The following is a 9,381-nucleotide window of genomic DNA, read 5'->3' as shown; positions in this document are numbered from 1 at the left end:
CATGATGTCTAACAAAATTAATGGAGTTATGTCTAAATTTTTATAGGTCTTTTGAAAAGTCTATAATCTTAACATTGTGTTCATTTTTAAAAATTTTAATAATTTATTGTCAAGTTAGCTAACATGCAGTGTATACAGTATAGTCTTGTCTTTGAGAGTAGATTCCCATGATTCATCACTTACATATAAGTGCTCATCCCAACAAGCACACGTCTCAATGCCCATCTTCCATTTGTCCTTTCCCCCAGTCCCCCACCCCCATCAGTCTTCAGTTTGTTCTCTGTATTTAACGGTCTCTATATTGTTTGCCTTCCTCTCTGTTTGTAACTTATTTTTCCTTCCCTTTCCCTATGGTCTTCTGTTAAGTTTCTCAAATTCCACATATGAATAAAAACATATGATATCTCTCTTTTTCTGAATGACTTATTTCACTTAACATAATACCCTCCAGTTCCATCCACATGTGGCAATGGCAAGATTTCATTATTTTTCATCACCAATTGGTATTCCATTGTACACACACACACACACATCTTCTTTTCATCTGAGATCTGTCATCTTTTTAAAATTTATTTTAAAAATCCATTTCCATTATTTTCTCAAGTGTTTCTTCTTCTTAATTTTAGTTTTCATCCTTTCTTGGACTTGCTGCAAGCCATCACATTTACTTCTATATTCTGTATATCATAGTTATATTTTTTTCTATCTGCTTCTTTATTCTATTTCTTCTGGTTTGCAATTCATTCCTCAGATGTATGTCATCTTTCCTTTATAAAAATTATTTTTTATAGTTTTTATGTATATTTAATTCTTGTATGATTTCTTGAGTTTATTATACATTGCTAAACTTCACACTGGCAGATTTCCCAAATCACTAGCTGATATAATTATTTGGTCAAATCAAAACATTCCAGGTTGTGATCCAATTTTAGTCTTAACTCTTCAAAGATATATTTGCAATTTATTTTTAAAAAGTTTGATGTTTATTTATATTTGAAAGACAAAGAGAGAGACAAAGTATGAATAGGAGAAGGGCAGAGAGAGAAGGAGACACAAAATCCAGGGCAGGCTTCTGGCTCTGAGCTCTCAACACAGAGCTCAATGCAGGGCTCCAACCCATGAACTGTGGGATCATGACCTGAGCTTAAGTAGGACGCTAAACTAACTGAACCACCCAGGCGCCCATATATTTGCAATTTAAAAATAAGACACAAATTAAAGTCTAATTTGTAGACTATATAGGCTAGTAGATGTTGGCAAAGGGTACTTTATAATTTCTTGACTAATCTCTGACCCATTAAAGCTCTTCTCAAGAGGCAGAGCTAACCTGATATATTTGGCACTAACTTCTCAAAGGCTGGGAATGAAGGGCCTGATTCACAGACCTAGAGCAGTGCCTGACTTTCATATAGCCAGTAGTCAATAAATATTTGTTTAATAAATCAATGACTAGGCACCATGTGAGAATAACCCAGATTAGTTCTCTCCATTTCTTTAATCAGAGTAGAAAAGTCCCAGATGAAAATAGAAATGCATGTGTCCCATTTGCCTACTATTTCTGAAGCTGTGTGGGTAGGTCACAGAAAATAATGTTCACCTCACTCAGATTCTGCAGACGCTCATGCTTTTAAGAAGGTAATAAGGTCTAGAATGTCTCCATTATATTGTTTCACTGAGAATGTTCCACTATAGACTTTTAACCATCTTGACAAAAAAAAGTTGATTTTCTTTTTAGAAGTAGTGGGGGAGGGGGGAAGGAATGAGGAATGAGGAAAAGAGGAGGGAAAGTTAAAATACAAGACCTTCTCTGTAGAGAAGGGGAACAAAACTAAGTCCTTTGAGCAGAAGATACCAAGAGAGAGCTAAGATGCAAGTATTTAGCAGGAAAATGCCCACAAAAGAAAAATGGAAAGGGAGCCACAGAAGGCTGTCAGAACTGTCAGGTAGTGTTGCAAGTCTGTCTCTGAGTGAAGGAAAGAGGAAGATTGGGTATAAGCATCCTAGACTCCATGCAAGTGAAGGAATGTTTGACAAGTCCTTCAAGAAATCCTCAGGCCAACTCCAGCATCAGAGGAACACATATTTTCTAGGAACAGGTCTGCCTCAGAATCAGTACTGAACTCATCAGCTGGCAACAGCCTTGGTGAGGTATGGCCTCAGTGTAAAAGCAGCCATGGATATCAGAGCTCAGTGCCTTCGGCCCTCAGTCAACTATGTTGCCTGTGACTGGAGGTCTGTGAAGCCCTTTCCCATAGCTGCCACAAGCTTTGCAGGGTTTGATTTCAGATTTCTGGCCATTCATGAGGGGATTTGTCAAAGTAGACAGTAATGTGGTCAGAGTGGGGTGGAAAATTGGAAGATGACATGACAATATCAGTTCTTATATATAAAGAGGACACAATAGATATAAGCTCTATCTATAATACATGAGAGACAGAGTTGTTGTTGTTGTTATTGTTTTAAACTTATGTACTTATATGAAGTTGATGCATAGTTCCCTGCAAGAACATTCCTTGACTTCTGAAATCCTATTTTGGATCAAATTTACTAAGTATTTATAATATCACTTTAGACTCAAGTTTGGGAAGCTTTTTCTGTGCAGGGCCAAAGAGTAAGCACTATAGGTTTGGGGGGTGGGCAGATAACATCTATCACAATTATTCAACTCTGCCCCATAGTGTGAGAGAATCTATAGATAACATGTAAGTGAAGAGGCATGGATATATTCCAATAAAACTTTACTTATAAAAGCAGATGTCAGCCTAGATGTGGCCCACAGGCTGTAATTGATGACCAATGATTTAGACATTTCAAGCAATCAAATACATATACATGGTTAGTTAGATCATTCTAAAATTCAAGCCAGCATGGTAGATGTATTAGGGGTTTCATACTTAGGAATTTGTGAAAGATGAAGCTTAATAGTCAAGGCCCAAAGTATCACTATATCCAATTTCAAGGAATTTGAATTTTACCCATGGGAAATCAATACTATGTTTAATGCAAGAAACGACATAAACAGTCACAGGGCAAGTACAGAAGGAGATGAGGTGGTAGAACACAGAACTAAGAAACTGCACAGCAACCAAATTAATAAAATGTGAAAGCCTAACTTAAAAGGGAGTTGCTTGGTTAATAAGAGGAAGGAGTGAATTAGCTTTAAATGGTATAGAATTGTTGGAACGCAAAAAACTTAAATGTAGAAAATGTGGAAGGGAAAGTACCATAGAATGATCCAAAGCTTTGTTTAGACTTGGAGGTGAATGATAGTGCCCTTCACTAAAAGAGGGAGGATAAAAGGAGTTTTCTGACTTAATATGGTCAAATGATGGGCTCCTTGGAGGAGTCTGAATTGCCGGGTTGGGGGTGGGCCAAGGATTCCATGAACCATGGGATCACCACCTAAGCCAAAATCAAGAGTCGAATGCTTAACTGACTGAACCACCCACGTGCCTCACTTTTCAGAAACTCTAATTTATTTTCAATCGATCATAAATAGAACCAGATTCAGACAACACAAACTTAACATGTCTCTTATCTAATTATCTTACCCAAACGACACCCTCAACTTCTGTGCTCCTAAGGAAAATTAACACTCTCAACATCTACCCAATGAACTTCTCTCATTCTTACATGCTGTCAACAAACCCAGAACACTATCCTAAAATACTTCTCCTTCTCTACTGACATGGTCCATAACTTCACAATTTCTAGCCTTGGACTATTGAATATGCATCTGGACTACTTAATCCCAGTGCTTTCCAAGTTAGGACCATGTTTCACACTGTGCCAGATCCAGGGATCTAGTTGCTTAAACATTTAGAACTATCCATCTCTCAGCACCCCACCACTTGCAGTCATATGTACCATAATGCTTAACACAAAGTGTTTAGGGACTATTTGAAGATTTGAAGAACTGTGTTGCCAGCCATTCCAATGGAGTTAATTAAGATGGAAGCTGACAGAAAGAGAGATTTTCATAAAGATTTCTTCATGTTAATTTTCCAAATCATCACCCTTCAATGTCATTCTCCTGTTAGCATATATTATAATCCCTACATCTATTTGATAGGGGAAAATAAAAAGAGCTCCTTAGGAGAAGTTGCTACCATAATGTCACATTTTCTTGTCCATTCCAAATATCAGTTATCTAAATTCCAGATTTTATATTCCAGTCACATTTCATCTCAACACCTTTGTTTAACAAGAGTTATGTCTGATCCCAGTTTGACCAGAAGAGAAAAGACAAGGAGTAAATATAATAACATACCTGGTCATTATTCAAAGTCATTCTCTTTAAGGTGAAATTCTACTTCTCTACATACTTTCCCCACTTTCAATTAGTGACCTATTAATTCTATTTTAATACTGTATCATCATAATCATCATTGTCATCGTCATCGTCAACTTAGCATCTATGCTGCTTCAACATGCTTAGCATTGTCTTAAGTGCTTTACATTTATTAATTCATCAATCCTTCAAACCAACCAAGGAGGTTATAACAATTGTTGTCTTCATTTTTAGATGAAGAAAATGAGAAGCTGTGAAATTTCCTAAAGTCATGCAGTTTAAAAGAAGTGGAACTGGGTATGTACCCATATAATCTGACTTCAGAGTCCATCATCTTATCATTACCAAACACTGCTTTTCATATCATGTACTATACTGAAAATAATATAAACAATATAATTCCTGCCACTTTGTAATTTCTGGAATACCATCCAGACTTGTCACCTTGGAATATAAGCAAAGTTTGAATGCTTCTGCATCATATTTTCTCTCCAGCTTTCCAAAGGCTCTGACTGGGCCTCGGTAATGCTATTCTTGTGACCTTAGATAATCTTCACATGAGTTGATTCACAACCTGGTGATAATGGGGATCACGACCAAATACATGAAATTTGTCTGCATTTGTGTCCTCTATCAAACATTAATGACTCAGGGTGCCTGGTTGGCTCAGTCAGTTAAGTGTCTGACTCTTGATCTCAGCTCAGTCATGATGTTACAGTTCGTGAGTTCAATCCCCACATTGGGCTCTGTGCTAATACTGCAGAACCTACTTGGGATTCTGTCTCTCTTTGTCTTTGACCCTCCTCTGCTTGTGCTTTCTCTCTCTCTCTCTCTCAAATAAACTTAAAAAAAAAGACACATTAATGACTCAACTTTAGGGTGGTGTTTCAGTTACATTTTCATTTTCAATAACTGATAGGTACTCTGGAAATGCACAGGTAAATAAAAAATAAAAAGTACATTATAAACCTCAGTTATTTAAAATCTGAGCTTTAAATAGAACATGTTAGGTTGTGTCATTAATTTATAAATGCTTAATTAAAGAAAATACCACACTTTTAATCTTTTTGTACAAATCATGGTTTCTAACTCTGGAAGCACATACCACTTTTGATTATATTTTATAAATATTTATAAATTCTTCTTTGTTCCACATACACGCTCACACACGTGAATAGCACAGTCCTTTTGATTACATGAAGAGCACATGGATGCCTGTTATTCTGCATTTTGCTGGGAGCATTTAGCGCAACAATCCCTGAGGCAACCTTTCAAAACAGGCTGTTTTTAGAAAAAATCTCCTCAGGGAATCCCTTCTTGTGTTAACTCCTTCTGAATAATCAGTTCTCTTTCAGAAAATAAAGTAAGGTGTTTCAAATATGTACGGTTTGTGAATTTATGCCCTTTGTCTACAGAGTAGCAAACTAGAGTAGAAAAAAAAATCACTGGGTTGGTGCTAGCACTTTATGGTTTATTTCATATGTTTATTCATGGTTTATTCCATACCATATGGTTTATTCCATGCATTTCTTTACTTAATGTACATGTTTTGAGCACCTTCTGTGCACTGAATTTGTCTTCAGGAAGTTTACAGTGTAATGGAACACAGTTTATTCAACAGAGCATCCAATCCACAAGTATTTATTGCGTGTCTATAGCATACCATGCATTTTCTACCCACATAAATAATGGACTGTCATAAGTACTATAAGTCTTCTGAGGAGTTCATGTATTGTGAGGGGGTTGACTTTGGTATCCTGTGTTATAACTGCAATGGTGAGACATCCTTGCAGGAAGTGTCTGGAAAAACAAGAGATAGCGTCACAAAGGAGGTTAGAACTTAGAGGGTGACACTTTAGTCATAATGACTTTGGGGATCTAACTCAACTTTCTTGAGCTCAGATAAATCCATCTGAAAAAGGATAAGAGTTTTCAAGAGACCAGACAAGCTCTCTTATGGATTTAAAATATCAGTTCTATAAATTTATAATAAGAAAAAGAATATAGCTAATGGAAATCAAGAATAATATTTTCCACTAAGTCTTAAGATTGGATTAAAGAGCCTAGAGCTAGACTGTAGAGCACCTCAAATGCCAAACTAGGGTATCTATACCTTTTATGTATATTACTGTTCACCAAACAGTTTAAACATTCCTTCATCATTAAAAAAGTTTAGTACAACCCCACTATGTGAATATTTATTCATTTATGAATTATACACACATGGTACAGAATATTCTATCTTATATATACTTCTCCAAAGTTTAGATAAACAGAGAATACTTTCCAACTTATTTTGTAATCTTGACTCCTAAACTTCTCAAGGAAAAAAGGAGAAAGGAAAACTATAGACCAATCTTGATCAAGAGTATAAACGACAAAATTTTTAAAAGAGTGTTGATGAACTGAATCCAGAAATACAGTTTAAAGGATAATATAGTTATATTAAACCTAGAAATGTAAGTTTGGTTTAATATTAGAAAAATCAAGTAATAAAATCACCACATTAAAAACTTAAAAGAGGAAAAACTATATATGCACGTCAACAGATGTAGGAAAATCATTTGATAAAATCTGACAACCCACTGATGATTTAAAAAAAGTCTAGCTCTCTCCTCTAGCCATCCAATATGCAAAAAAGGAAAGAAGGCTCAGGGGAAGAAGGTGGCCCTGGTTCATGCTGTTGTGAAGAAGCAGGAGGCCAAGAAACTGGTAACTCTTCTGTTTGAGAAAAGGCCCAAGAATTCTGGTGACAGAGAGGACATCCAGCACAAAAGGGACCTTACCCACTTTGTCAAATGACCCCACTACATCTGGCTGCAGTAGCAAAGGACTATTCTCTATAAATGTCTAAAAGTGCCTCCCACAATTAACCAGTTCACCCAGGCTTTGGACCACCAAACAGCTACTCAACTGCTTAAGCTGGCCGGCAAACACAGACCAGAGACAAAGCAAGAGAAGGAGATATTGTTGGCGCCCGGGATGAGAAGAAATCTGCCAGCAAAGGATGTCCCCACTAAGAGGCCACGTGTACTTTGAGCTGGGATTAATACTGTCACAACCTTGGTGGAAAACAAGAAGGATCAGCTGGTAGTGATTGCACATGATGTGGATCCCATTGAACTGATTGTCTTCCTGCCTGCTGTGTCATAATATGGGGTTCCCTACTGCATTATCAATGGGAAAGCCAGGCTGGGACATCTGGTCCACATGTTTACGAATACCTACACTACTGTTGCCTTCAGATAGGTTAACTCAGAAGACAAAGGAGTTCTGGATAAGCTGGTGGAAACTATTGGGACCAATGACAATGACAGATATGATGAGATTCCATCTTTATTGGGGAGGCAGCGTTCTGGGTTCAAAGCTGATGCTTGTATTGTCAAGTTGGAAAAGGTAAAGGCTAAAGAGCTGGCCACCAAACCGGGCTAAGTGGATGCTGTTGAATTTTCTGTACATAAAAGTAATAGAAAGTTTTCTTTTAAACTCTTTTTTAGCAGACTAGGAATGGAAAATAAAATTGTTTTCATCTGATAAAAAGTATTGACAAAATTGCTCAAGGTAAACCTCATGGTAAATGATATTTTCTTTATAATTAGGAAGAAAACAAGAGTGTGCACTATATCCTCATTCATTCAATAATATAGTGCAAATTTTGGCTAGTGCTCTATGACAAGAAAACCCTATAGAATATGGTTATTTAAAAGGAAGAGATTAAATTGCTTTTATTCTTGAGAGATAAATTGTTTATGTAGTACTTCAATATGATTATATTAGTCAGAATAGGCTAGATTATTCTGTGATAACAAAGAACTAGAAAATGTTCAAAGCTTAAAAAAACAAAAACTCATATTTTATTCACACTACCTATCTCACAAAGGTGAGCAGATAAGTGCTCACTGCATTCTCTCAAGGACCCTGGCTGACAGTAACCCAAATAAGACACAAACAGAGGAAGATGGAAAAAATCACCAAACTTGTGAATGTTGGTTGCTGGTACATTCAACCCATTAGTGATGGAAATTGGATGAAGAGTAGTCAGAAAGGGAAGTAGGTTTAGTGGTGAAGGTGTTGCTAAGTGAGAGAGCAATGCTAACTAACTGCAAACAGAAATATCGAACAAGCCTTTAGAAAGGTTGGGTTGAAACCCAGAGTTGAAATTGGGATTCAAGATGAAAACCCATGAAGAAGTAATAATTCATTTGATTCAATATGTTCAACCAATACTGGTTTATTCCAGGAATACAGTGGTGAAGACTACTGATTCAAATTGTTGGACTAATAAATCATGTATTTTTATGAAATCTTTTCTTATAAACACTGAGGATTATTTACACAGACTAAATCTGACTGCAGTGGTCCAATTGTTTTCCTCTTTTTTTTTAAATCAAAAGGGAAATGCAACTTGGTTGCCTCAGAGCTGTATCAGACCAGGCAGAGAGATTTTTTGCAGAGTCACTCATGGTGGTGGTCTGAAAAAAAGAGTAAATGTGATGAGTAGTACTTATGGTATCTAAACACAGAGTATTAATAGCAATAAGTAAGAGTTTGTTAGAATTCCATCAAAATTGACCTTTGAATAACTTCTGTTACTGCTTAAAGAAAACCTTCTATAAGACTGCAGCAAAAATCCCAGAAAAGCAGGGAGAGGAAAGTCTGTGGGATTGGGAGCTGGGAGGGAATATTGTGAAGGAGGACTCCAGGGCAGGGAGTTGGCAGAAACAATAAGAAAGAATTATGATTTTTTTCCCTATGGTACTTAGATATGGATGTAGGTTTGAATTATGCCATTATATGCACAGATTTGTACTTATGTTGAGTTTAACTCATAAGTAGAGAAAATTATTTTAATTGAGCTATTTAGAAAACACCTCCAGCAAAATCAAAAGTTAAACTGTGTGGTGCATGCTACTTTCCAAGGCACTCTATTTTAGCGAATGCATTTTACCTTTATGATAATTATCAAACACATGTTTTATGGATAGAGCCCTATAGCATAATGCTCAGCCTGCTTTGCATAACTATGATGATTTGCTCCCCTTCTTAATACAGCATAAATGTTTTTGTCCTTATGCAATTGATCTTGTTCC

The 9,381-nt window shown here is 36.4% G+C and overlaps 1 pseudogene; it reads left to right on the top strand.

Annotated features, from left to right (window-relative positions):
• The first annotated feature begins 2,173 nt into the window (after positions 1-2,173).
• Positions 2,174-7,723, top strand: LOC144242660 (large ribosomal subunit protein eL8 pseudogene; annotated as a pseudogene).
• Positions 7,724-9,381: the final 1,658 nt, after the last annotated feature.

The sequence above is a fragment of the Crocuta crocuta genome, unplaced genomic scaffold (assembly GCF_008692635.1).
Source record: "Crocuta crocuta isolate KB4526 unplaced genomic scaffold, BGI_CrCroc_1.0 scaffold36, whole genome shotgun sequence".
NCBI classification, from domain to species: domain Eukaryota; kingdom Metazoa; phylum Chordata; class Mammalia; order Carnivora; family Hyaenidae; genus Crocuta; species Crocuta crocuta.
The sequence above is the reverse complement of the archived record's forward strand: the minus strand, read 5'-3'. Positions and strand labels throughout refer to the sequence as shown.